This window comes from Mercenaria mercenaria, unplaced genomic scaffold (genome assembly GCF_021730395.1).
Source record: "Mercenaria mercenaria strain notata unplaced genomic scaffold, MADL_Memer_1 contig_4329, whole genome shotgun sequence".
Lineage (NCBI taxonomy): Eukaryota > Metazoa > Mollusca > Bivalvia > Venerida > Veneridae > Mercenaria > Mercenaria mercenaria.
The window spans coordinates 3,694-30,984 of NW_026462550.1; the positions used below are offsets into that span (position 1 = coordinate 3,694).

General features: G+C 37.1%; 1 long non-coding RNA gene across 1 annotated transcript in view; it reads right to left on the reverse strand.

Moving 5' to 3' along the window:
- Window positions 1-1,505: 1,505 nt before the first annotated feature.
- The window catches only part of LOC128553793 (uncharacterized), a 52,858-nt gene continuing 27,072 nt past the window's right edge, over window positions 1,506-27,291 (reverse strand). Inside the window, exon 4 of the long non-coding RNA XR_008369438.1 lies at window positions 1,506-1,530. This is a non-coding gene — a long non-coding RNA (uncharacterized LOC128553793). The remainder of the gene's footprint in view (window positions 1,531-27,291) is intronic.

The window sequence follows — 27,291 nt, forward strand, 5'->3', positions numbered from 1 at the left end:
TTTCTTTTTAATTTATGTGTAAAACTCTACTTTTGTTGCGTAATTTATAAAATTTATAAAATGTCGAAAATCGCGGGAAATATCAACAGAAAGCATAACACAAATGACGTCATTTTAACGACGTCATCGTCATTATAGTCCCCGGTATTCATAACGCTCGTTAATACATATGTTACTATATATAGTAACAAAAATGAATGTGTTTTCAGTAGGTTATTGCTTTCACGCACTGATTATCACTTATCGGCCCGGGCCGAAAACTCATAATCATAATCCGCCCGGTGAACACGTGCGCGTGAAACCAATAACTACATAAAACGTCATCATAGACGTCATAATGGTCTGTCACAGGTCTTCACGTTAAACCGTTATTTATCGCAGATCTGTTAGATCTAAGTACTATGCTTTGCTTAAAATTAGTAATAAAACAGGACATGCACATATTTACTTTGGAGCCAGAGTTCCGAATTTCAACAGTGTTCGAGTATGCGTTGTAAAACAGCATGATTCGCACCAATTTCGACGAAGTTGCGAGTTTCTTCTCAGTGAAAATTTATGACTGCTTTTCACTAACATAGACCTTGATATCTTGGTTCTAGCTATTGTTAATAAAATTGCAGTTTTTCTTTCATGAACTGGCTCAAATTATGTGTTGTTCCATATTTTTAGAATGGCGAACCATTGATGAGTTTGATTGATAGTAGATCTATCATACATTATGAATTTACTCAGCTTCTGACCGACAAGAAATTCTGCAGATCTAGATCTACTTTGTCTAAATGTGCAAGAATAAGTTTACTGTAGTACACTCACTTATGACCCCAAATTGCTTAATTGCTTCCGGCTACGAATAAACACAAATTTTGAGACAAAAGTACCCCAAACTATTTAGCCATTGAAATCTAACGACAGGAGTTGTAATTCTACCCCCCCCCCCCCCCCCCCCCACCCCCACACACACTTGAGTAGTGCAACAAATCATATGTATTAAAGACATTAATACACGCAAGAGCCTGGCCGGGAGGTGATAATCGGCCCGAAATTCATAATGGCCCTCGGGCTAAAGCCCTCGGGCCATTATTCATTTTCCGGGCCGATTATCACCTCCCGGCCCGGCTCTCGTGTATTAACCTCTAAGTATACAATTTCACTTCAATTGCAACGGAGGACCGGAACTAATTCGGCAAATACAGTGAAAAATAAAAATGATAATCTACTGTTTCAAACTGTGGATTATCACTTTTATTTCACTGGGAAAACTCTATAATTCACTGGAAAACATAAAATAAATATGTTTATTGAACTTATGCTAAAATAACTCTTGGTCAGGAAGCACAGATAAGAAGAGAGTATTTTGAAAATACTTTCAGTGGAAATCTAGCATGCAGATAAACAGATATAGGTGTAAATGAACATACATTAACTTTCAAACAAGCCCATTATTGACTAAAAATAAAATTAACCCCATTTAAATCTATACTGACGAGTAACTTTGATTGTACATACCGTAAGCATCCGTTTTTCATTCATCTGAAAAAAAGTTATATACACTGTTAGATTCAAACTTTATAATCACATGTCTGATTCTGTGTACATGATTACGATGATTATGTCTAAATGACATAAACATGTAAATAAGATTAGACCAAGAAAAGGCAAACAGAATAGTTACTTACAAACACCTGCTGGTTCGCTACTTACTGGAGTATTAGGAATATCAAGCTGACATAATTTGAAATGCTAATTCTATTTACACTAAAACCTACTCTATTACATGGAAATATACACAGAATATAATTGTCATTGTGCTTTTTTTTGTACGATCCTATTCTTAATAAATTTTTATTTGTAATATTGAAAAAATATGTTTTTGATCAGCTGCCAGAGCTGGTATTTACGTATTTGTACAAAAGTAAAACTTCGCATTTGCTCCCTGTGTTAAAATACTGTAGACAATTTATAGTTTTATTACCTAAAGCATTGCTAGGATTTAAATGTTTTTTTCTTAAAATTGAGTGGAACACGTCTAGATTTGCCCTTACAGTATTTTTTTCTTATTGTAAATTTAGAAATTTTCACGAAGAATCTATTTTCGGATTATTCAGTATCTTTCTGTATGTGCGGAAATAAATTCTCGCTGTTATTATTATTATTCATAGTCAAAGTTGAATATACATTGCAAATATTTTACTCTTATTCTAATTTTGAAAACAGAAAATGTTTTCAATCGAACCTACAAATCAAGCTGCTTTGGTAAAGGGGACTGTCTGTCGTGGAATATGAATGCTATATCTTGATGCATTTATCGTTTGACACGCTATATTTAAACGTACTGTAAACATGACTTTGCTTAATACAGTCCCTGGCTCGTAGATTTTTCTACGTCCGCGCTTCCTCGCGATTGGACCCTAGCGCGGGCAATTTCCTGAGCCGCGGGGATGCGCGTTTTTTATACATCCCCGAAATACATTTTACAGGTTCCGACGCGACAAAATGCAATAATTATAAGTTATTAGCTTTGTATCGGGAAATATGCACGAGTTCTCAGCGGAAATATTGCGCGACTTTAGGAGAGCAATATTCCTCCGCTGAAGAACGAGTGCATATTTCCCGATGCAAAGATAATAATCTTTTTATTACATACACATCTACACGTATACATATAATGTAAGTATCATAAATTTGTTCAATAGCCTGAATAGGATTGACAATACTAAACTAAATAGATAAAAATAGTGCAAGAACAGACAATGAATTACGTCACGCACCCGATATGAAATTCAGGCGTCAGTATATGGAAAAATATTGACGTTTCCGGTACCAGTGTAACTTGACGGGGAATAGAAACGTGTTTGTAATAAGATCGATTGCGGTTAGCCGCGATGACAGGTCGCGGCGCATCGCTATGGAGTGTCGTTGGTTCGCATTGATTTGCAAAATTTGGACCTCCCGATTCACAGGTAAATGCCGTGGCCCGTTGTACTGTATTTGTTTTCTATATTAAATGTATTATGTAGAATTAAGACTTTTCACACTATGCTGTGGAGGAAGAATGAAGAATGTAAACAGTATTACACATTTTTAAAGCATTGATTTCTTTTAACTATCCGTTTGTGTCATCAATGCACGAAATGATACATTGCCTTTAAAACATTTGCATTATGAAAGAATCATTAAGTCAATGAACTCATATAATTTATCTTCTATCGTTATCTACTTAACTTAAACATACTATTTTGCTTTTAGGTAATATCGCAACAATATAAACATAAACCATTTTATTGATTTTTGAGCACATTATGTTTATGGAAGAGGTGCGAAAAATACATTGCACTTCGTAAATTTTCTTTCTTTCATCAACATATTGTGGTTAATAAATGACTATTTAAAATCAATGATGCCGATTTGTACTCAAAAATGACATGTGAAATTTTATGTGAAATGTTTTATGTGGGTTATGTTTCTGTTTGAATAAATGTCAATCAATTTTCTGTTAAAAATGTATATGTTAGCTAGAGATGGAATTATCCTGTCTCTGTTTACTCGTGTGTACTTCCAGGAAAATGTGTAAATGTGTTTAAATTATTACGCGACATACTCGCCATGCTTTTTTCCCCTGAAAAACATCAACAAACTGCTATCATGTGATTAAACATTAAACCTAGTTATAGCGTCTTTGTTTACTAATGTTTACTTCCAAAAAAAATCTGAGTGTATTTAAAGTATGGGACGACGTTCTCACAATCATCTTTTTTTCTGAAACGCATAAACAGACCCTCATTTTGTGATTACACAATGTCTAGTATTAGAATCATACTGTCCGTGTTTACACATGTTTCTTTCTAAGAAAATATGTATCAATGCTTAACTTATGATCATCGTACTCGCCATGTACTCTTTTCTTGAGAGTCGTAACATTCTGCCATTTCGTGATATTATACGTTCAATCTAACGATGTGTGTTTTATGTATGGAACGACATATTCGCCATGTTTTCTTCTGATACACAATAATATACCGCCATTTTATGATTACACGTTAAGTCTAGTGAAAGGATAATACCGTCTTTGTTTACTCATTGTGTTTAAATTATGGAACGACGTACCCGCCAAATTTTTGTTTTTATTTCTTTTTTTTTCGAAACACATACTGCCATTTGTAATAACACATTAAGTTTAGTGATAAAAACATACTGTCCTTGTCAACCCATGTTTACTTTGGAGAAATGTGTAACTGTGTTTAAGTTATCGAACGATGTACCCACCATGTTTGTTGTTGGTGTTGTTATTGTTGTTTTTTTTTATGAAACACATCAACATATCGCCATTTTGTGATTATTTTGGAACGACGTACACGCCATTTGATTTTTTTCTCGAAACACATAACATACTGCCATTTTGAAATTATACGTTAGTTCTTGTGAATGAATCATACAGTCCTTGCTTAATTTTGTTCATTTCCGAGTTAATGTGTATCTGTGTTCAAATTAGGTAATGACATTTGTTTGATTGTTTTGTTTGGTTTGGGTTTAACGCCGTTTTTCAACAGTATTTCAGTCATGTAACGGCGGGCAGTTAACGTAAGCGGTGTTCCTAGATTCTGAACCAGTTAAAACCTGTTCTCCGCAAGTAACTGCCAACTTCCCTACATGAATCAGAGGTGGAGGACTAATGATTTCAGACACAATGTTGTTTATCAAATAGTCACGGAGAATATACGCCCCGCCTGAGGATCGAACTCACGACCCTGAGATCCGTAGACCAACGCTCTACTCTAGCTAAGCGGGCGGGCCAAGTAATGACGTACTCGCCGTGCTACTTGCCATGCTTTTTTCTCTCGAAAGTCATAGTATTCTGCCTTTTTGTGAATATTCTTTAAGCCCAGTGATAGAATCATACTGACTTGTTTACTCATATTTACTTCGAAGAAAAACGTGTAGCTGTGTTTAAATTATGGAACGACATTCTCGTCATGTTTTTTTTTCTCTTTAAACACATAATATAATGTCATTTTGTGATTATACGTTTAATATAGTGATAGAATCAAACTGTCTTTGTTTACACATGTTTCCAAGAAAATGTGTGATATATGTGTTTAAATAATGGGATGACGTACTTGCCTTTTTTTTCGTAATACTTAACATACTGCAATTTGTGATTATACGTTAATCATAGTGATAGAATTATACTTTGTCTGATTACTCGTGTTTACTTCCAAGAAACTGTGTTTATATCATTGAACTACGTACTCGCTATGTTTTTTCTCGAAGGTCATAACATATTTCTGGCATTTTGTGATCATACGTTAAGTCTAATGACTGAAATATACTGTCTTGGATTACTCATTTACTTACATCATTTCACTGATCATTGTAAATGGCATATCTGGTGTCACTTGACAGTTTATTTTTACTCTTACCCTGCTAAATTTCTGTAATGGACTTGTCCATCTTTCAATATGGACAGTACCATTAACTGTTAAAATGGGTGTTCAGCTAAAAGATACCGACTCAATGGCGGACAATGCAGATCATAATCTGACTGCAAGGATATGCAGGCTGATCATGATCTACACTTGTGACAAAGGCAGAATAAGACGAAATAGAAATCAGAATACACTGAATAAAGAGTGTTGTGTATTCACATATAATTAAGAACAAGTACTTATAGATATGTACATTAGATTAATTGCTACTGCATATGTAAACATCAAAATGTTACTTATGCAATGTTTGATTCAAATCTTGCCCATTTGTATATGTCATATATGTAAATATTATCCACTTTAAAATACCCAGTATTATGACGTTCGGAAATGTAACAATTAATCTGACAACTAAGAATATTTAACTATGCTCTTCTAGCGAAATAAGTCCTTTGACAAGTCGTATACTCATTTAACTTTTCGGGAAGTGTTATGTTTTTATTCACTTGTTTCAAATTTTTTTTTTCAATATTATTAGTTTTCTTTGCATTTATTAGTATGGTATCTAAAACTGTCAATGACTTTTGTCCGAACTCTCAATCCTTCACTAGTTAACAATGATAAAACTTTATCAATTTTTCTCATTTCTTTTCTTCTTCTCTATGGTGCTCACACACTTTATCATCTCCCAACACAGATTTGCTATAATTTTTTTGCTCACTAATATGTTCTTACGCACCACACTGAAGGCTCTCATAAATGCAATGTATCAGCCGCATGACATTCACATTTGAACGTGTTCTAGAATCTAACAGAGCCTTCGTGTACCAGCTCTTCTCCATGCGACTCGTACTTTACATTCTTGTTGAATTTTCCTTGACTCTTCTTTTTGCAATATCAGGTGACGTTCACCAAAAATCCAGGACCAGAATCAGTTTCTTCAGAAAACATGTCAACAACAATGTATGTACTCTGATCTTCAATTACTTTAGTGGTCTAAGCATTATGCACCTTAACATCCAAAGTCTGAAACCCAAACTAGATATCCTTACAGTTGAATTTCATCATGGTCCTTGCAGAAACATGGCTAGGCCATGATGTGATAAAGGAAATGTTCTTATTCTTGGCTTTAGTCAACTTGTTCGATGCGATTGTAATGACAGCCCAGATGGCGGTGTGACGATTTAGGTACATCAGAACATTAACTTTATTCATCGCCAAGACTTATCTGTTAATGGTTTCGAAGCCATATGGATTGAGTTGCGCGTAAATAATCGCAAACTTCTTTAAGGCGGTATAAACAGACTTCCTTGTGCTAATAACAACTTTTTGCAGCTTCTTGAACATAGTATTGATCAGACTTTTAATGAGCCTTATGGTGATAATTTGATCAACGGCGACTTTAAGACTGACTTTCTTTCAAATCCATAAAGCGGTTGAAGAGATTTGTGTCATCATATAATGCACATCAATTTTTAAATACTCCGACTCGCTTCACAAAACAATCTTCTTCCCTCAAAGACTTGTTTTATTTTTATTAAAACATCCCGATAATGTTATTTATAGTTTTGTTGCCTATACTTTTGTTCCAGACGTAATTCGTTTCCACTACCCAGTCGTCTTTGTCCTCAAATTCAAAAACCGTAACAGTCTTGTATAAACGCCGAATTTGGAAATACGACCTTTGTAATTCTAATGATTTTAGCAAAAACTGGAAACATGTGACTGGAATGTTTTAAACAATAATGACCTAAAATCAACAGCTGTCATCATTACAGATATAATTACTTCTGCAGCATCGAAATCAATTCCAAACAAAATAATGACTTTTAGACAAAATGATATACCTTGGATGAATGGCTCATTTAGAAAATTAATACGAAAACGCAACAGAATCCATAAAACAGCGACAACCTCCAATGATCGTGTTACTTGGGCTTATTTTAGGAAAATAAGAAATGAGGTCACAAATCGAAATCTGACTACCTTTCAAATCTTATCTATAAGTTGAACTCTAAAAATACAGCAGCTAAAGAATGGTTCAAACTGGCTAAACACTAAACAGGTAACCAAAACAGATTCCTCGAAATGTATCCCGACCTTAGTAACTGGCAATATTCAAGCTTCAAGCGATGTGGACAAAGCAATCTTTTCAAATCAATATTTCTGATCTCAGTATTCCATAGACGACCCCGGAAAGGCATGTGGTCTAGATACGGCCAGCCCCTGTCTTATTCGGGAGGGATCCAGCGTTCTTGTTAAACATTTGTCCATCTACATCAACAAAGCCCTTCAGCAATCTTTCTTTCCTTCTTGGAAACTCGCTAATGTCACGCCAATATACAAGAAGTCCGGCCTATACAAACCGTCTAATTATCGTCCTGTCTCGCTCGTACTAGTAAGCTGCGTAGGCAAACTTATTGAACGCTGTTTTGACAAGCAAGTCTTTAATTTCATTGTCGCTAACAAACTCCTAACCCCGCATCAGTCTGGTTTCATAAAAGGTGACTCAAAGATTAATCAGATGACCTTTTACAATGAAATATATCAAGCACTGGATAAAGGCAAAAGTGCGAGCGGTGTTTTGTGATATATCAAAAGCCTTCGATAGAGTCTGGCATCGGGGCCTCCTTCACAAACTTTCTTCTTTTGAACTCCACGGAAAGCTCCTAGAGTGGTTCTCGTCATACCTTTCGGACCGTCGGCAACGAGCAGCTATTTCAAATACTTCTACGTTCTGGCGAGACATTTCCGCTGGCGTTCCTTAAGGTTCAATTCTTGGACCTCTTTTGTTTTTCATCTATATAAACGATATTGTAAATGATCTCCAGGCCAACATCTGGCTTTTTGCCAATGCTATTACTTTTTACACAACTGTTGACTCCATGGATGCATCCACTGTTTTCCTTAGTTCTGATCTTGGTAAAATAACAAACTGGTCAAGATCTTGGCTGGCCCAAAAACTGAAATGTTCTCTTCTCTAGGAAGAGAGATTCCCCCAACCTCTAACAATAGAAGACGTCCCTATTTCTCCTGTTAAAACTTACAAACATCTTGGTACATTGTATTTCATTTTCCGCGAACGCTAAGTGGAAGGAGCATATATCATCGTCTGTAAATAAAGCCTGACAGAGGTTATGCATAATGCGATCGCTGATATTTTTCTTGTCACGTTCCAGTCGGGAAAGAATGTAGTTTTCTTTCTTTAGACCTCCTTTTGAGTATGGAGATGTTATATGGGACATTTGTTCTGTTGAATTAAAAATGCTATAGATGCTGTTCAAAAGGAGGCTGCGAGGATCGTTACTGGTGCAGCCAAATTATGCAATATACATGCTGTCAGAACTTCGGTGGGAGACGCTTCCAATAAGGCGTAAGAAAAGCAGGCTCATTCTACTCTACCAAATGGCAAACGGTCTTACCCCTCATGATCTCAGCAGTTTGATTCCTAAAAACAACTAATTTTTAAAAATCGATATCCTTTAAGAAATTCCGATAACATCCTACGATACCATCCAGAACGCAACTTTAAACCTCTTCCTTTTTGCCAGCAACTATTCGCGACTGGAATTCTCTCACATCTGACGTTCGAAATTGTTACACTTTTCACACGTTCAAAACCAAAGTTACAAAACAACAAACAAAGTATCCCGCCCTTTTTAACGTAGGAACACATAAAAACCAGATAATAAAGTGTTTGAGGTTTCAACCTTCGCCTTCCCCTTCAACGTCTCTTGCGAAGTTAACGCACCAAGTTGAAGTTCGATTAAAATTCCTTGAGATTTCAAACTTTAGACTGAACCGTACTTCTTTTAATCCGCCCATTCAATTTACGTAATTATGATCGTTTATTTCGTGCATTTTGATATCAATTGTCCGAAAGCCCAGGACTTCTACAAGAGGTTTTAAAAAAGAAAATGATATAAAAACATTTCAATTAATATAATCATCGCATGGACATTAGTGCAATTACGTTAAAAAAAAGAGCGCCGCAAAGCGGGGCAATATACACCCGAAGGGTTACATCAGAGGATGGGAGCAAAAGTTAAAGAACTTGACTGTTGAAGCCTAAAGGACAAGAACAACAAAAAGAAGAAATTCCAAAAAAAAAAAGATGTCTAAGTCCAAGAAATAATTCTTACTAGGTAAAGTTATGTCAAAATACACCTACAAATTGGATGTACCATCCATCTTGTACCGCAGAAAAGTGGTCTCAGTTTTTCCCTACTGCCAATAATAAAAAGTTTCAAAATAAGCTACTAATAGGCTATTTATAGTAACAAAAAAGGGAAGTAATTCAAAACAAATTATAGTAAGAGAACAAAAAGGTATTTTGCCAAATAAAAACAAGAGCACTGCAATGCAGAGCATTATACACAAAGCAACGTCATATATGACCTTTGACCCCTAAGTGTGAACTTGACCTTGAAGCGTGTCATCCGAAACAAGCACTCCGCACGTCATCTCAGTGTGATGAAAAGTTGTGCCAAGTTTCTTTGAAATCCTTCAAGCAGTTCAAGAGTTACAGAGCGGACACGAAACACACTCATATGAACTTTGACCTCTAAGAGTGACATTGACCTTGAAATGAGACATCCAAAACATGCGCTCTGCACGTTGTCTTGGTGTGGTGAACATTTGTGTCACGTTTCTTTGAAATCCCTCAAGGGATTATAGAGTTACAGAGCGGGCACGAAATTGCTAACGGACGGACAGTCGGACGGACAGACAGACGGACACCGGGACCATAACATAATACGTCCCTTCAGGCGTATAAAAACGAAACAATGTGAACAATGTGAAAACTCGTTGGTGTTGCTCCGAACATTTAGGTTTTAAATAAAATGATGTCAGTATAAAATGCACGATTGTAAATCATACACGAGAGGAAATAAAAATGATAATCATATCAACGTATTCTGTTGTTGATAGTGTTCTTGAAAGATAATACAGTTAATATTTTTAAACCAAAACATGAGACACCAGCTATTACAAATGCATGTCTCGATATACTCTGAAGTTAAGTTAAAGAAAGCAAACACAAAAGGCATGACCATAAAATATAAAGGACATATTCCTCCGTCATGCTGTTGACTAGTATTTCATATTTTTCTTAAAGTGTTTTTTTACTTTGAATTGGTACTTTGTACATCGAATTCGTTTTACTTGTAGAGTCTCATAAACAATGTACCTGGTGAAAATCTAACCTTTTAAAAGATCTGTTGATAACATGAGCAAATATACACAATTTATGAATACATTTAACAAGCGATTTGAAACAAATGTAAGATACTCCCGTGATCATAGACCGATTTTCTTTGTAAAATATAAGAATAAAAGTGGGGATTGACCCACAATGCCCCTATGCCAGGCTCTGCGTCCGTGCATGCAAAGAATGGAGTTATCCCATACGGCTAACAGGAAACTTCTCGCATCATGATATCATAGATCTGAAATTGTCTGATACTTCAGAAGAATTTTCCGTCCTACTAGTACCATTTTATGTTTATGATTAAAACGCAATTGTCGTATTAAGTGTCCGACAGAAACGGATTGATTATATTTGGAAGTGAAAATAAAATGTTCCACCAAATGATAATCGCCCGTTATTATTCATTTTCAAGTAAAATGACTGTCATGCCATGTGCCTCCATCCAGATTTCAGTCTTTGATGCCGAGAATGTAGACAGAGTAGATGCAAAAAGACTGACGTTTTGACTTTCGTGATATTACATCTTCGGACGTTCAAAACTTCACTTTTTACGACAAAAAGGCCCAGCTGGTATAATTAGTCAAGTAAAAATACGAATTTAGGGGAAAAAATTTGCACAGAAATGATTTTTGGCATGTGTGATCTATAACATATCAGGAATGACATATCAAAAATATACCGAAATCTAATGATGCAAATATCCTATTTTGGGGTAAAATGTTGAAAAAATGAAACGAAAGTGCGAATTTTTGGAATTCCATTATAGCTTCATATATACTTATCTAAACATGTCAAAACTTTAAAGAATATAAGCAGAGTCTATTACCAGTCATCGAAAGTTATATTTGAAACAATATATATCCAATATGGCTGCCAAATCCAATATGGCCGCCATAACTTAAGGGAATTTCTGGAATTGATTTATAGTATGATTTTTACTGCATCTGAGTCTGTCAAACATTCATATGATAACAGAAAAGTAAAACAACATTCATTGCACATAATTCCTACAGCATTTTAACCCAATATTACATCATATATCCAATATGACTGCCTTATTTCCAATATGGCCGCCTAAAACATGATAACCAACAATTTTAGCATTATCTTTATGAAATGGGTTACAAGTACCCTTATAGAAACAAAGGTAGCGGCTAGCAAGCCAAGCTGCTACCTAGTCACTTCTATTTTTGGTAGCAAGAACTAGTAGCAGGAAAGAAGCAGGTGGTAGCGAGTATCTGCTATGTACCTGCTATGTACTCACTACTAGTAGAGACCCCCATCCCCCCTCCCACACATACACTTTCGGTATCAGGAACCGGCTAGCACAGTCATAAGGTAGCGACACAACGATTTTGGTGGCACATTAATTAAGTCTAATAGTCTTAATATGACAGCAGCTACCTGCTACCAAAGCAATAAAGTAGCACTCAATATGATGTCATTGTGTAGGCCCCCTAACATTTATCATGATATCACAATGTCTTTAGGTGGAAATTAAATGTTCAGTATTTCGGACATGTGATGTAGTTGCCCGATTCAAATGTATAAAATGTTATCTATTCTGATTTACTCAAGAGGGTGATTTTTTATTTTCACGCAGGTAAGAGTCTCTCTGATTGTTAGTTTTTTTATAAGAATGTCAGAAAGTCAAAAAACATTGTCCAAGTTGAATTCAAGATGGCGCTGCTATGTTGTTTCATCCAGATATTTCAGGAGCCGATGTATTTCCAAATCCGTAAAATATAAATTTAGTTATTTTTTTGCTTCATAATTCAATTTTACAAAACAAGAGATGAGGGCATATGTTGTTCTAGTTAGGTTGAGTGATTTACATGGTAAATAGAAAACAAAAACTGTCTTTCGATACAAATGTTATCAGGTCTCGGCAGCGGCATATCAGCCTCGACCTGATAACATTAATATCAAATGACAGTTGCCTGTTATTTTTATCATCGATACTTACCATTTGATATATCAATACAAACTTTCTATCAATGACAGCTCTATGAAATAAAATCTTGATCTAGTCAATATTATGTCTCCAAATATACAAATGGTTTATATTTTGTTAATTTTCACTTCTGTTGATTTTTGGTCTGTATTTTGAGTCAGTCTTTTGAACTTCTACATTTATATAGCTCACCAATATCTCGGTGTGATCAGGTGAGCTTTTGAGACTACATTCGTCCGTAATCTGTCAGCCTGTCATCTGATCATAGGCATAGACGATTTCCTTGTGGACACTCTAGAGGCCATATTTGATTTGCAATCTTCATGAGTCTTAGTCATGATATCTCGGTCAACCTTTTCAGTTTTGAACACTGTGGGGGTAGTACATTAATTGGTTTTGTTTACTATGTTTACCCTGGGTGGATTAGATAATATCCACGAAATATTCTACAATAATCTCAAAGGTAGCAGTTCGGTAGCGTGAAAGGGTAGCAAATAGGTAGCGGCTACCACTATAGCAAGAAAACTAATATGCATACAAAACACTACCAACAGAAGCTAAGTAGCAGGAAAATGTAGCAGCTAGCCGCTACTATAAAAGCAGGTAACAAGTAGCAGCAATTGACGTAGCAGGAAAAAGTAGCAGCTAGCCCCTACAAGTAGCAGGAAAACTAATTTGCATACGAAACACCACCAATAGCAGCTAGCGGCTACTGGTAGCAGTGTGGTAGCAGCTACTTAACTGCTAGATCTACCTAGCTGTTATTGGTAAAGTCCTGATTTCTGAGCTTTTATTTTTTGTAGATGTAGTGAACTTGAGATTGTCAAGTCCTCTGCATGTGAACTACATTCAAAACCTACTTTTCTGCAACTACATGCTAATGTTTTACACCTCGTTACCTGGGCCCAGTTGTTTGAATCTTTAACGGGCGATTAAGCTAATGGTTGATTAACAGTTAGGGTTATATTTCAACATTTTAGAAGACTTTGTAAATCAAAGTTATAGAATCAGCGTGAAGTTGGCAGTACAGCAGTAGCAGCAGTAGGAGCAGTTAACTGCTGCTACTGCCAGCAGTTACAGCAGTTAACTGCTCCTACTGCCAGCAGTTACAGCAGTTGACTGCTGCTACTGCCAGCAGTTACAACAGTTAACTGTTCATACTGCCAGCAGTTACAGCAGTTTATTGCGTATCGCACTTAACTTCCAGCAGTGACAGCAATTCATCGTGTGTGTTAATTAATGAGGCGGGAAAAAGTGCCGAGTCGGGATTCGAACACTCCTCAGCCCGTTACAGATGTTATCTCCAGCAGGTAAATGATGTTTCTACGACATGCTTTATCATTTCTTTGTGTATGTCACTGCCAGCAGTTACATATTGTCACTTACTACAGTTTCAGCTGTTTTCTATATGATATTGACAGCTGTTAAAATATACGAGTTTTTGAGTTTTCTGTATTTCCTATAAACATTATATTATATAATGATAGCAGTTAAATGACGATATCTAGTATCAGTGTCAGATAGAAGTTACTGTCCATAGTTAAAAGTTGTTTCTGCGATTACTTTCATCAGTTTCATGTATATGTTCCTACAGGTAGTTAAATGATGTTTTAAGAGCAGCATATGCAACCATCAGCAATAAAACAGTATTACTAAGAGCAGTTTCGTCATTTTTCTTACTATTTTACTGTCAGCAGTTAAATAGCTTATAAGAACGTTTACCAATCTCCTATATATGTAACTGCCAGCATTTAAATATGACTAAGAACAGTTTATCAGTATGGTTTATTTGAACAGTTGATCAGGTTTTTATGTCTGTTATTGCTAGCAGCAGTTAACTGGTATATACGAGCAGTTTAAAATTCTCATATAAATTATGTAAGACCAGTAGTCTCAATTACGCTTGTGCCAGCAGTTAAGTGGTCTATGAGAGCGCTTTACCAGATTTCTGTTACTTCAAGCAGAGAAATGACCAAGGAAGCAGTTTCCGAGTTTTCTTGTGTTACTGTCAGCAGTCAAATGGTTTATAAGAGCAGTATACCAGTTTTCTGCGCGTAACTACCAGCGGTTAAATATTTTATGAAAGTGATTTACCAGGTTCCTGTTACTGCCAGCATTAAAATGGTTTATGACAGCAATTAACAAGGTTCTTGTTACAGCTAACAAGAGCAATAAACAAGTTTCGTATATATTTCTGGTGTATTTACTACTGAAAGAAAGCCACTCCAACCACACTCCGCCCCGATTTCTCAAAAACAAGTTTTCCCGGCAAACACCGCCCGACCTCCCAAACAAGAGTTTTCCCGGAATGGCGGCCACCCGTGCCTGGTGGGGGACAACCTTCTCTACAACGGCCACCCGGTCCGATCCGCTAATAAAGGTCTGGGACGGAGCTGGGGGCGTCCAAACTGGAAAAACTTAAAAATTCCGAAAATGGCCTGAAACCAACTTTGAGACCCGCTCGCGAGTAAACAAGAGTTTTCCCGGAACAGCCACTATGCTGGCCCCCCATAGACCGCCACCCTCTACAACGGCCACCCGGTCTCAACCCTAGATAAAGGTCCCGTAGAGACCTCCTATTAACTGCTGGAACGATTTTAGGCCACCCCCGACCCACCCCCGCCTCACACCTCGGCCCGGGTTCCTCCCAAACAAGAGTTTTCCCGGATTGGCGGCCACCCGTGCCTGGTGGGGGACAACCCTCTCTACAACGGCCACCCGGTCCGATCCGCTAATAAAGGTCTGGGGCGGAGCTGGGGGCGTCCAAACTGGAAAAACTGAAAAATTCCGAAAATGGCCTGAAACCAACTTTGAGACCCGCTCGCGAGTAAACAAGAGTTTTCCCGGAACAGCCACTATGCTGGCCCCCCATAGACCGCCACCCTCTACAACGGCCACCCGGTCTCAACCCTAGATAAAGGTCCCGTAGAGACCTCCTATTAACTGCTGGAACGATTTTAGGCCACCCCCGACCCGCCCCCGCCTCACACCTCGGCCCGGGTTCCTCCCAAACAAGAGTTTTCCCGGAATGGCGGCCACCCGTGCCTGGTGGGGGACAACCCTGTCTACAACGGCCACCCGGTCCGATTCGCTAATAAAGGTCTGGGACGGCGCTGGGGGCGTCCAAACTGGAAAAACTGAAAAATTCCGAAAATGGCCTGAAACCAACTTTGAGACCCGCTCGCGAGTAAACAAGAGTTTTCCCGGAACAGCCACTATGCTGGCCCCCATAGACCGCCACCCTCTACAACGGCCACCCGGTCTCAACCCTAGATAAAGGTCCCGTAGGGACCTCCTATAAACTGCTGGAACGATTTTAGGCCACCCCCGACTCACACCTCGGCCCGGGTTCCTCCCAAACAAGAGTTTTCCCGGAATGGCGGCCACCCGTGCCTGGTGGGGGACAACCCTCTCTACAACGGCCACCCGGTCCGATCCGCTAATAAGGTCTGGGGCGGACTGGGGGCGTCCAAACTGGAAAAAACTGAAAACTTCCGAAAATGGCCTGAAACCAACTTTGAGACCCGCTCGCGAGTAAACAAGAGTTTTCCCGGAACAGCCACTATGCTGGCCCCCCATAGACCGCCACCCTCTACAACGGCCACCCGGTCTCAACCCTAGATAAAGGTCCCGTAGGGACCTCCTATTAACTGCTGGAACGATTTTAGGCCACCCCCGACCCACCCCCGCCTCACACCTCGGCCCGGGTTCCTCCCAAACAAGAGTTTTCCCGGAATGGCGGCCACCCGTGCCTGGTGGGGGACAACCCTCTCTACAACGGCCACCCGGTCCGATCCGCTAATAAAGGTCTGGGGCGGAGCTGGGGGCGTCCAAACTGGAAAAACTGAAAAATTCCGAAAATGGCCTGAAACCAACTTTGAGACCCGCTCGCGAGTAAACAAGAATTTTCCCGGAACAGCCACTATGCTGGCCCCCCATAGACCGCCACCCTCTACAACGGCCACCCGGTCTCAACCCTAGATAAAGGTCCCGTAGGGACCTCCTATTAACTGCTGGAACGATTTTAGGCCACCCTCGACCCACCCCCGCCTCACACCTCGGCCCGGGTTCCTCCCAAACAAGAGTTTTCCCGGAATGGCGGCCACCCGTGCCTGGTGGGGGACAACCCTCTCTACAACGGCCACCCGGTCCGATCCGCTAATAAAGGTCTGGGGCGGAGCTGGGGACCCACAAACTTTCCTCGTTTTCCAAATCTACCTTGTGCGAAGGATTGATACATAAATCTAGTTTCATTGTAATTGTCTATACGGAGCCAGGAAATCCGATTTTATCGTAAACAACTTTTTGTCAATATTTATTCCTATCTTCACTTCAATAATCATTAAAGATAATCCAATGAATATTTATGCCTATAAAATACATTTATTCATTTTATTAAGAAAACGTACCCGGGCCACATACGAAACCATTTACATGTAACTGTCTGGAAAATCGCGATTTTTCTACTTTCATTTTCATAACGAGTAAATCAGGGGAATTAATTACTTCAAACTTGTTAAAACTTACTTTACCATGTGCGTAGGAGCATGGGTGTGGGGACAGGGAGCGCATCCCTCTGTAAAATAACAGTAAATAAAGGGGAAATGGCAAGATGAGACAGCATTTTGAAGTACTGATATACGTGTCTATTGTGAAGAAAGGGAAACAAAATATCTAATGTCAGTAACATAAACTACTGTAACAACTTATTAACTGCTGTAACTGCTGGCAGTAGTAGCAGTTAACTGCTGTAACTGCTGGCAGTAGTAGCAGTTAACTGCTACTACTGCTGCTACTGCTGTACTGCCAACTTCACGCCGATAGTTATAGATTAAGGAATATGTACAATAAAATGTCCTTACCATTAAATCAAAACATCATACTAGGGTTTTCCACATTAACTAATATCAAAAGTTAACCAGCGGATAGCTCAACAGCCCGTTAAATTTTCGAACGACTGGACCCTGATTGGCAAATACAGCAAACAACTTTCATGACAACTATTCCGTCTGTTCGACGTGCAGAGGACTTAGTTGTGATAAATCGTTTGTACCGGAGTTTAGTGCTGACTAAATCTTTAACAATCTAAAGTTCTGTAGTGACAATTCAGTTAAATTTAATTAGATGGCACAAGACCACAGTTATTTGCCCTTGGTTGACCACAATACGGAAGTGGTTACGCGGAAAATAGTTCCTCTGTTTGATGGTGAATATTGGTGAATTTTTGAGTGAAAGACCTGCAATAAATGGCATGATTTAATAGAGGAGATATGAAATAGCAGGTACATGTACAATTTGACAGAATGAGAATGTCAGAATATGCATAACATGACTTTTTGATAGGGCCTGTTTTGCCTGTTTGCGGCTATCTAGATGGGTATTCTTCTTACGCATGTGATTTGGTTCAAAATGGTGGAAAAAAGAGCCGGTCAACCCAATGTTTACTGTGGCTGGAATTTTTTCTCTTGAATAGTTCTGTTGAGTTCAGGTATTTTTATAGGGGTTGGAATGCATGTAAAATTGTTATAGTGTCCAGTGCCTATATAGAACATATAGTAAAAATAACTGTGGTCTTAGGCCAGATCACTGTAAGAGGTTACAAGAGAAACAGCCAATCAGAAAGGATGGTCACAATCACCTGGCCAGGAGGACCAATCATCGACGAGCAGCATCGCTTAACGTCCAGACTCCATTGAATCTACACGTATCCTGTATCACCAACTGGAACTATTCTGTATCACCAACTGAAATCCAAGGCCATCTTGGGTAGTAAGTGACTGCATTGTATTTATATCTGTTTGTTTAACCTCTTCCGCTCCTAATAGAAGTATCGGACCCAGTATAGTGATGGCCATTTTCGCTATATTAGTGTCAGAAGTGGGATGAATGCAGCATCCGTGTTGTCTATAGCACACATGGAACTAGGAGAAAAGTTAGATACGTAGTATTTGCATTATTCTACAGAGCACATTGAGCACTAGAAATAGGGCTGACTACAGTATCCATTCTTTCTAGGGCATCTAAAGAAAGGGTAAGTAAGGTATCTGATTTATGGCATAAGTCATATGGGTGCTAGACTTGAGGGTTACTAGGTATCCACATTGTCTAAATTGCACGTGGCTTGAGCAGAATGGTAGATACAGTATTTGTATTACTGGCCAGATTCCTTTGGATGTTAGAATTAAGGGTTGACACGGTTGCTGTATTTTCTAAACTGTAAGGGGCGCTCCAAGAAAGGTTAAGTCAGTATCTGCACTAACACATATAGTGCTAAGATTTTGAGTGGATCCAGTCTCTTAATGATCTCCTGTACTAATCAACTTGTTTGAATTAAATATGGTGTTATTCCTACCAGGCCTACTACATTAGTGGTGTCAGCAGTATTACTCCCACCATCATCTGATACAGTCATCAAGTTGGTTACCGGTCAATGTACTGCTCCTCTGCGGATACTCATCACTGATTTTCTCAAGACTAAAGTCTGGACACAGTAGAGAACTAACAGCCCCAGAGCTATCTGTCTGCTGTCCCCAAGGTTTCTGACATTTGCCCAGCACAAGAGCACTACTCTCATTCACCTCCACCCACCCCCATTTTACTAAATCTACAAACATAATAGCTCAGAAATCAGGACATGTTTGATTATTTTTGAAGAAATAAAGGGTAACATATTTGTAGAATATCTCTGGTGAGTAGGCCGGTAGATTAATTCAGAAATATCTGTTTTGCTGAGAGACAGTGTTTCCTGAATGTTAAATGTTTAGCAGACATCATGATTACAAACATACAGGAAGTAACTATATAAGTTAGACATGGAAATCAAAAAAAGAATGCATTCATATCCGCATGCGTACTTTCCTAAGTGTGTATTTCAGGGCCGTAGGAACAGTCGGGGTGGGGTCCCCCCAATAATTTGACTGATTATGGTAATTATCATAGCAAATATTTTGACAGCGAGTCAATTTTAGCTGTTTTTCATAATGTGTGCGCCCATCCCCCAAATCTGAATATGCTTTCTACGGTCCTGTATTTGACTTTGAAAGAGATTTCATATTATTATATTAGTTATTCTTCAAGTTAAAGAAATTAATAGGGTTCCAACCCTTTTCTTCCAAATCTGATCAACAAATTTAGAACAAAAATATTTGCAACACAGTTAAAAAACTTTAAAATGCACTATAAAATTGTATCAAAGGTATTTTTGTGTATCTTTTTATACATGCAATGTTAAGAAGTCATTGAAAACAATGTACAAGATAAGTTTCAACATTTTTAAGCTTAAAAATTCAAATTTACTCATAGATATAGGCGCATTATCAATATTCCAGAAAATTGCGGTTTTAGATACAGTTTCCAGCTTTTTTGCCCAAAAAAATCATATTTTGCATACTTAGATTTTGGTAGATTTTTCACTATAGACTCAGCACATGTTGTAGAATATGAAAACACAAAAATCAGTTCTGTGCAAATTTTTTCCGTTATTTGCATTTTTGACACTAGATTTATTGGACTAAATCGATACCGCCTGGGGACACAAATATGCCGTAGAAGTTAAAGTTTGAACAAAATCTCAAAGTTTCTCAGTTTCGCATCAAATTTAGTCTAATTATACATATGGATAATCAAATAATTTAATAAGCAGAAATCTTGAAACTAAGCTTTTTATTTCACATAGTAATAAAGAGAAGTCTTAGGCTTACTTGATATTACATGAAAAACTTTAGTAGCAACGTCTGATATAAGTAAAATACAAACATATCGGTGACGTTTTACCCCAAATATATATGAGAGACGTTGAAGGGGAAGGCGAAGGTTGAAATCTCAAACTCTCTAATATATACCCGTCTACGTCTCGGGCGCAGCTCTTGCAGTTTTGCCTTTCACAGGAAAAACATTACCGACACTTCACTCTGCAGAAGCCGAGCTCCTTATTTATTCAGTTATTTATTATTTATTTATTTATTCAAGTCTTCCTGGACGCTGTAACAATGTTATGAACCCATTTTCGGACAAATGGAAAAAAAATCGATTTTCAACATAAATATTTTGCCGTTCTTTTTCGGCACAATATTTATTTTTATTACATACTTGTTTCTGTTTCCCGTTAAGTTACACTGGTACCGGAAACGTCAATATTTTTCCATACACTGACGCCTGAATTTCATATCGGGTGCGTGACGTAATTCAGTGTGTGTTGTTGCACTATTTTTTCTATTTAGTTCAGTATTGTCAATCCTATTCAGGCTATTGAACATATTTATGATATCTACATAATATTTATGCGTGTAGATGCGTATGTTATAAAAAGTTTATTATCTTTGCATCGGGAAATATGCACTCGTTCTTCAGCGGAAGAATATTGCGCTCCTAAAGTCGCGCAATATTTCCACTGAAGAACTCGTGCATATTTCCCGATACAAAGCTAATAACCTATAAATATATATATTTCAAGTAAGTAATATTAATAAAAGTGGGTGTATTATCCTAATTCCATTTCTCTCAAGAAACGAGTTTACCTGTCAAACATGACAATAAAGTGTGCCACAGGGTTCTATCGTGCTCATTTTTCAGTTTATTTACGGAAAGAAACCGAAATATGTAGACTCAACTTGTAATAAACAAGAAGTTGACGATATAATAAAATAATAAGTAATATTGCACATGCTTGTCTAGCATTTCTACATATAAACGTTTACTTTTAAGTGTAGAAGAAATAGTAGGAGGCAGAGAGAGAGAGATAGAGAGAGAGAGAGAGAGAGAGAGAGAGAGAGAGAGAGGGAGAGGGGGAGAGGGAGAGAGAGAGAGAGAGAGAGAGAGAGAGAGAGAGAGAGAGAGGGGGGGGGGGAGAGAGAGAGAGAGAGAGAGAGAAAGAGAGAGGCTTAGGTTACTGTAAAATGAAATTAAATATTCTGCTAGTTATATTTGGTTAAGATATTGTTGAAAGAACTTTTATCATGAAAATAAATTAATGTTTAGACTTTGCCATTTGTCCCTGCATTCCATAACAGTTACATTCTGGAACTTCTAAAGCAGGGTCGGATTGTACAAATGGATTGTTATGGCCATTACGAAGTACTTCCACCAGAAACGACACGCCGGGGAAAAAGACGACCTTTTATTTTCTGATAATTTCTATAAAATACCAGCTATACCACATTTAGAAAGACAAAAAAGGAAACAGTTATTTTTCTCAGGTTTTGATATCCTTAGGACGGCCAGCACATATTCATGCAACCTCGCCAGGTATATGTATGTTTTTGACAACACAGAAAATGACGTCACTCGACCTTCAGCTATTTCCGGAAGTAAATAAAATGAAAGTAGAAATGCTAAACTTGAAAACGAAAGCCGCATTTTGATTCGTAGATAGTCAAGGGTCACGCGCAGGGGTCACGCCGTCTAAATGTATGCGCTTGGACTTCTTTTTTTTTCTTTTCTTTTTTTTTTTTTGCTATTGGGGAGCCAATTTTCAGCACTTTATTACGAATTGAAACTACCTGGGCTTTAGTACAGCATGTCAGCTTTTAATCTATGAAAAAGTATTAGAGCTCTGGATAAACACAAATCCCACAGGGGTCCGTAACGGACCAAGGGTACATTGATAATTTTGGAACTTCATCAAATCGCTCAAAATGTCATTTTTGATGTTGTCTGAGAGTGTCAGTATATGCCTCAGATGTAAGATATATTTGACAGCTGCAGACCTAGACATTTCAGAAATATTTTCAAAATAAGTTTCGTGTAATAAATGTTGTTTCTACGGAAGCGTGAAAGGGCCATCAGACGCTAATACGTTTTAGTACGTTAAGGCTGCGGAAAGGATATGAGTTCAATAGAACAGAAATTTATTCGACAAAAATATATTTATTGCCCCGACGATCAACGGTGAGACATGTACAAATCGTAGTAAATAGAATATTTTATGTCTACAAAAATTGGCTCGATTTCATGTTTCTGCTGTAATCAAAAGCGTCCAGGACGACTTGAGGATACAATGTATATAAAACTATATGGATATATCGCTGGTATTTATGTCCCAATAATAGTAAGTATCACATTGCCGACGGATTTTCAGGATGAACAATGTTTTCGTGCTTATATATTTCTGTATTCTGCAACGAAACGATGCATTTGGTGAAGGTTTGGGCACCTTAAGTAATCGATGGAAATTTTATGAGAGACGAAATAAAATCGGTATTCACAGTTTATGCATTATGTGCCATCGAAGGATGGCGAAATGTCTTAAAAATCCTATTTTTTGTCATTTGTGAGTAGTCCGAAAATAGGCCCGAGTTCTTGTTACTGCTGTAATTCACGGACTTGAAGATGAATTAAACCATATTTATATATTGTTGATACGCATGTCGAAATAACAATTATAATGCATTGTCGACATTGTTTTTCAGGATATTGACGGCAAACCTCTATAGAAGGCCTAAAAAAATGGAACATGCTTTAGTGCGTAGTTACTGCTGTATACAACGATACATTTGGACAAAGATTTTGTCACCTAAGGTAGCTGTTTATGCATTATGTGCTGACAAAAAAAAATCGTATTTTTTGTCATTTTTTAGGAGTCCAAATATAGGCTGGAATTATTCGTACTGCTGTAATTCACAGCGTGTAGGAGGACTTGAGAATGAAATAAACCATGTGGATATATATGACTAAATAACAGTACAGTCCTATAAAACTGCCGATGTTTTTTTTTTCTGGTGATGCCGACGGCATACGTCAAAAGAAGGTCTCGGCTCAAAATTGGAACATACAATGTATATTATTTGTAAGATACTTCTTAATTCTGCACCGAAACAATGCACTTGATTCAGATTTGATCAATTTAGGTTATCGTTAGAGTCCTCATACGACACGAAATGAAACTGTTTTGCATTTAATGCATTATGTGCCGACAAAGATATAACATTTTTGAGGTGTCCTAAGATGGGCTCGAATTCTTTCAGGAGGATTTGTGGATGAATTAAACCATGTGGATATATTGCTGGTCCAAATAATAGAAAATATTACATTGCCAAATGTTTTTAGTATGCCGACGGCATACTCATTACAAAATTGGTACATGATTTGTTACCTAGGTACTGCTTTATTGTTTGACAAAACGATTCATCTGAGCCAATATCTGTCAACCTTAAGGGAGTTTGTGTCTTCAAGATATACAAAATAGAACATGTGAAGTTGTGTACCCACACCTTGTCACCCTCTTGCCTTGGTCACATCCCCTCCCCCCTCAACTCCCCTCCCCCTTAGAAAAACAAACTTTTTTTTTTCATTCCTTTCCATGAACATTTATTATGTGAAGTTGTGTACCCACACCTGGTCACCCCCTTGACTTGGTCATATCACCTCCCACTCCCACACAAAAAAACCTCGCTACTCCACCCAGTTATGTCCACCACCGCGATCATGCATACCCCTATTTGTTTTCATTTTTAATCAGCATGTGAAGTTTTGTACCCTCACCCGGTCACCTCCGCCACCCCTCAACCCCCAACCCCCAAAGAAAAAACAACAACAACAACAACAAAAAAGAAAACAACATCTATTCCTTCTTAAAAGAATGTTCAAACCTTGAAGATCCAAACCAACACCCCCGCCAGCCATATTCAAGATATCTTTACTTGACTGTGCTCCCTTAAGGACATCTGTATGTCATGTTAAATAGCAACACTTGGTGCCAAACTACTATCTCGTTCTAGGTTCACTTCAGGCTCACATTTTAAATAACTCCATTTCATTCAAAAAGCTAAGCTTATTACAGTAAATATATTCCATTCCAAATAATTTCATTAGTCAGGCTCAACATAACATACATTTATTATGTACTCTTGAAACATTCATTTTCTGTTAAATTAATTTTGACTGATGAAATTATTTGCTTCTTAGTAACATCCTAAACTTTTTGCCTGATATAGATTTTTTTGCCATTCCTCACCACAAACCAATTTGGCGGGGGATACCAATTCATCGAATTTGCTTGCTTTACCAAAGTCATGCATAATGTGTCTAGGAAGAATGGAGAAATGTGAAGAATCGTAATTTTCAGAATGATCTCTCACAAACAGACCTCAAAGTATCTGTAGTATAAAGAAAGGTTTTGCATCATTTTCTTTTTAAAATTTTTGAGTTATTTAGGTAAATGTCAGTTGTTTTGCATGAAATACACCCATTTTCTTTTCTGTTTCTGATAACTTAAATTTCCATGTTAATTTCATTAAATTCGGTTCAGTAATAAAGAAGTATATATTTTTTTTACTTCAGTAATTTATGTTTTTATCCCCAAAACCACTATAACGGGCCTTAAATTATCAGTTATACTTTCGCGCCATAATGAATTTCGTGCAAATCCAATAACCATACAAACTGACCAGATATGCTTAGCGTACATGACAGTCTGATGACACGACGTCACTCTTCTATATTTTGCAGAAATTAAATTTTCTCAATCGAGGTAAAACGTTTATCTATTAACTTTTAAAGTTTTGAATTATGATTTTATTTAGTAAATATCTCTAAAGAATTTTGTAAAATTATTTTTCTGCAAGCTATTAGCTAGTTTCGAGATGTTAGGCTAAAATAATAGATTTTTCTAATTTTTGTAAATTATTTATTTCGAAAGAGGGATCTCAGACGTTTCAGTTGTAAGAGGTGCAAATTTTATATTTAAAGTTGTGTAACGTAAGGTTAGCAAGTAACTTTTGGCATCAACCGTATTTGTCGAACTGTATTATATAAAGTTATGATTTGGCAAGAATAGTACCGTATATTTGATTCTTAATTGAAATTTAACGTTATTGTGTGCCATTGTATATCATAACTATTAAGTATTCGTTTTGTTACATAGTAGTCGATTATACAAATTTATCGTTCATACCAGCTGTTGTATTATGATTAATTTGCAATGTATTTGTTTTTGTTAATGTTTGGCGTAAATAATAGCTGCATCTTCTTATCTATATTTTTTCATCATAATCTTCTCGTATCTTTTTTGATACTTTTTCTTTAGTCTAGTAAGTAATCAATTTCAGAATTAATGGAATTAATAAATGATGTAGTGTATTCATGTGACGTATGAACTTTGTAATTGATCGCGGTCGATGATATTGAATAGGACAAGTATATGCACGCTGGGGAAAATATTTCATGATGGACCTGTGAATTCTTTACTTATTGGTGAAACAGGTCTCATAAGTGTTAATACGACTAGCTTCTACTGATTATAAAAACATACCGTACGATTTGTTGTGAATTAACTGTTGTTGTACTTTTAGTAGTTCAACCGCCACTCTTGTTTAAGAGCAACATTTAAAAAAACACGTTTTTTTTTTTATCCTCAAATAATAAGTAAGTAGACTCGCCCAGTTTAATCAATCTAGACGCATAATCTAACTATACATAGAGCGTCTATTTCATCCGATTTACATTCGGAACATTTTCACGCGTTTCGGGCTTTATCGTATGTTTAACATGGGATTTTTGAACCGTCTAAAGATGTTGGAAATGTTTGTCTCATTGTTCATTTTTTTTTAATAAAACTGTTACTGCTTTCATTGTTTACCACTTTTTTTCCACCCTTGCCCGAAAAAACAGTAATGAGTTTGTACACTGTTCAGACAATTGTGCTCTGTTGAAATTTAACCAAACACAAGTTTACCTGCATAAACAGAAAGCATGATATGTCACCATGCGCGAATCCAGAGGGGGGTTGGGGGACCGGGGGTCCGGACCACCTCTGGAAAATCTTTAAAAAAGAAAGAAGACAAGAAGGAAAGAAAATGTTTTTCGAAAAAGGAAACATTAGGACTGCATGTAAAGTATATGCGGCTGCTGCTACATACGACCCCGACATAATTCATATTATTTATCTAAAAGAAACCAAGAGTTTTACCTTCAAGAAAGCTTGATTTTATCATTTTCCCAAATTTAACAGGTTAGTCCATAGAGAGAAAATTGGCTGTGTCCGTGCATGGTCACTATACCTGTCCAGTACTGGACATTATGGTAAACTCTTCTTTCCTGCACAAATGACAATTTCGCAACTTCTGTCCGGTTTGTACAAATTTCTGGCCGCGATAAACCATTTGACGTGTACGTATACGTTGTACAAGTAGCACGTATTATTAATGGGAGCCTGCGGACGTATGGCGTGGCCAAAGGAGCAGATATGTGCTTTTTTGTATTTGCTATGGTGAGTAGTATAGAGATTGTCACTTATGGCCTGATTATGAAATTTAATTAAAAAAAAATATAATTTATAAAAATCAACAATTTTTATAAATTATTTAATTAAAACGTATATTTTTTTAAAACAACTTTTTAATTTAAAATCAACAATTTTTGTTAAGTATATTTTTTTAAACAACAATTTAAAACCTATTAAAATAATTTATAATTGTTTGTTCGTTTGCTCTTTGATTGTTAACTTTTAGTATTTTATACAATAAATCGTACAACGGTACTTTGTCTTGTAACATTTTAATGAAAAATAAACAATAGTAACCACAGAGTGTACTTGTTTTATCTTGGTATTAATTTAAATACATATAATATAATGAGTTTACAAAATAAAATATATTGTTTAAAAGAAAGAAAATTTACTGATAATATAAACCCCCATTATGTTATAACAAAAAACGGGAGAAAAATGATAAAAGCTACTTGTTCGTCTTGTGGGAAAATGAAAGCAA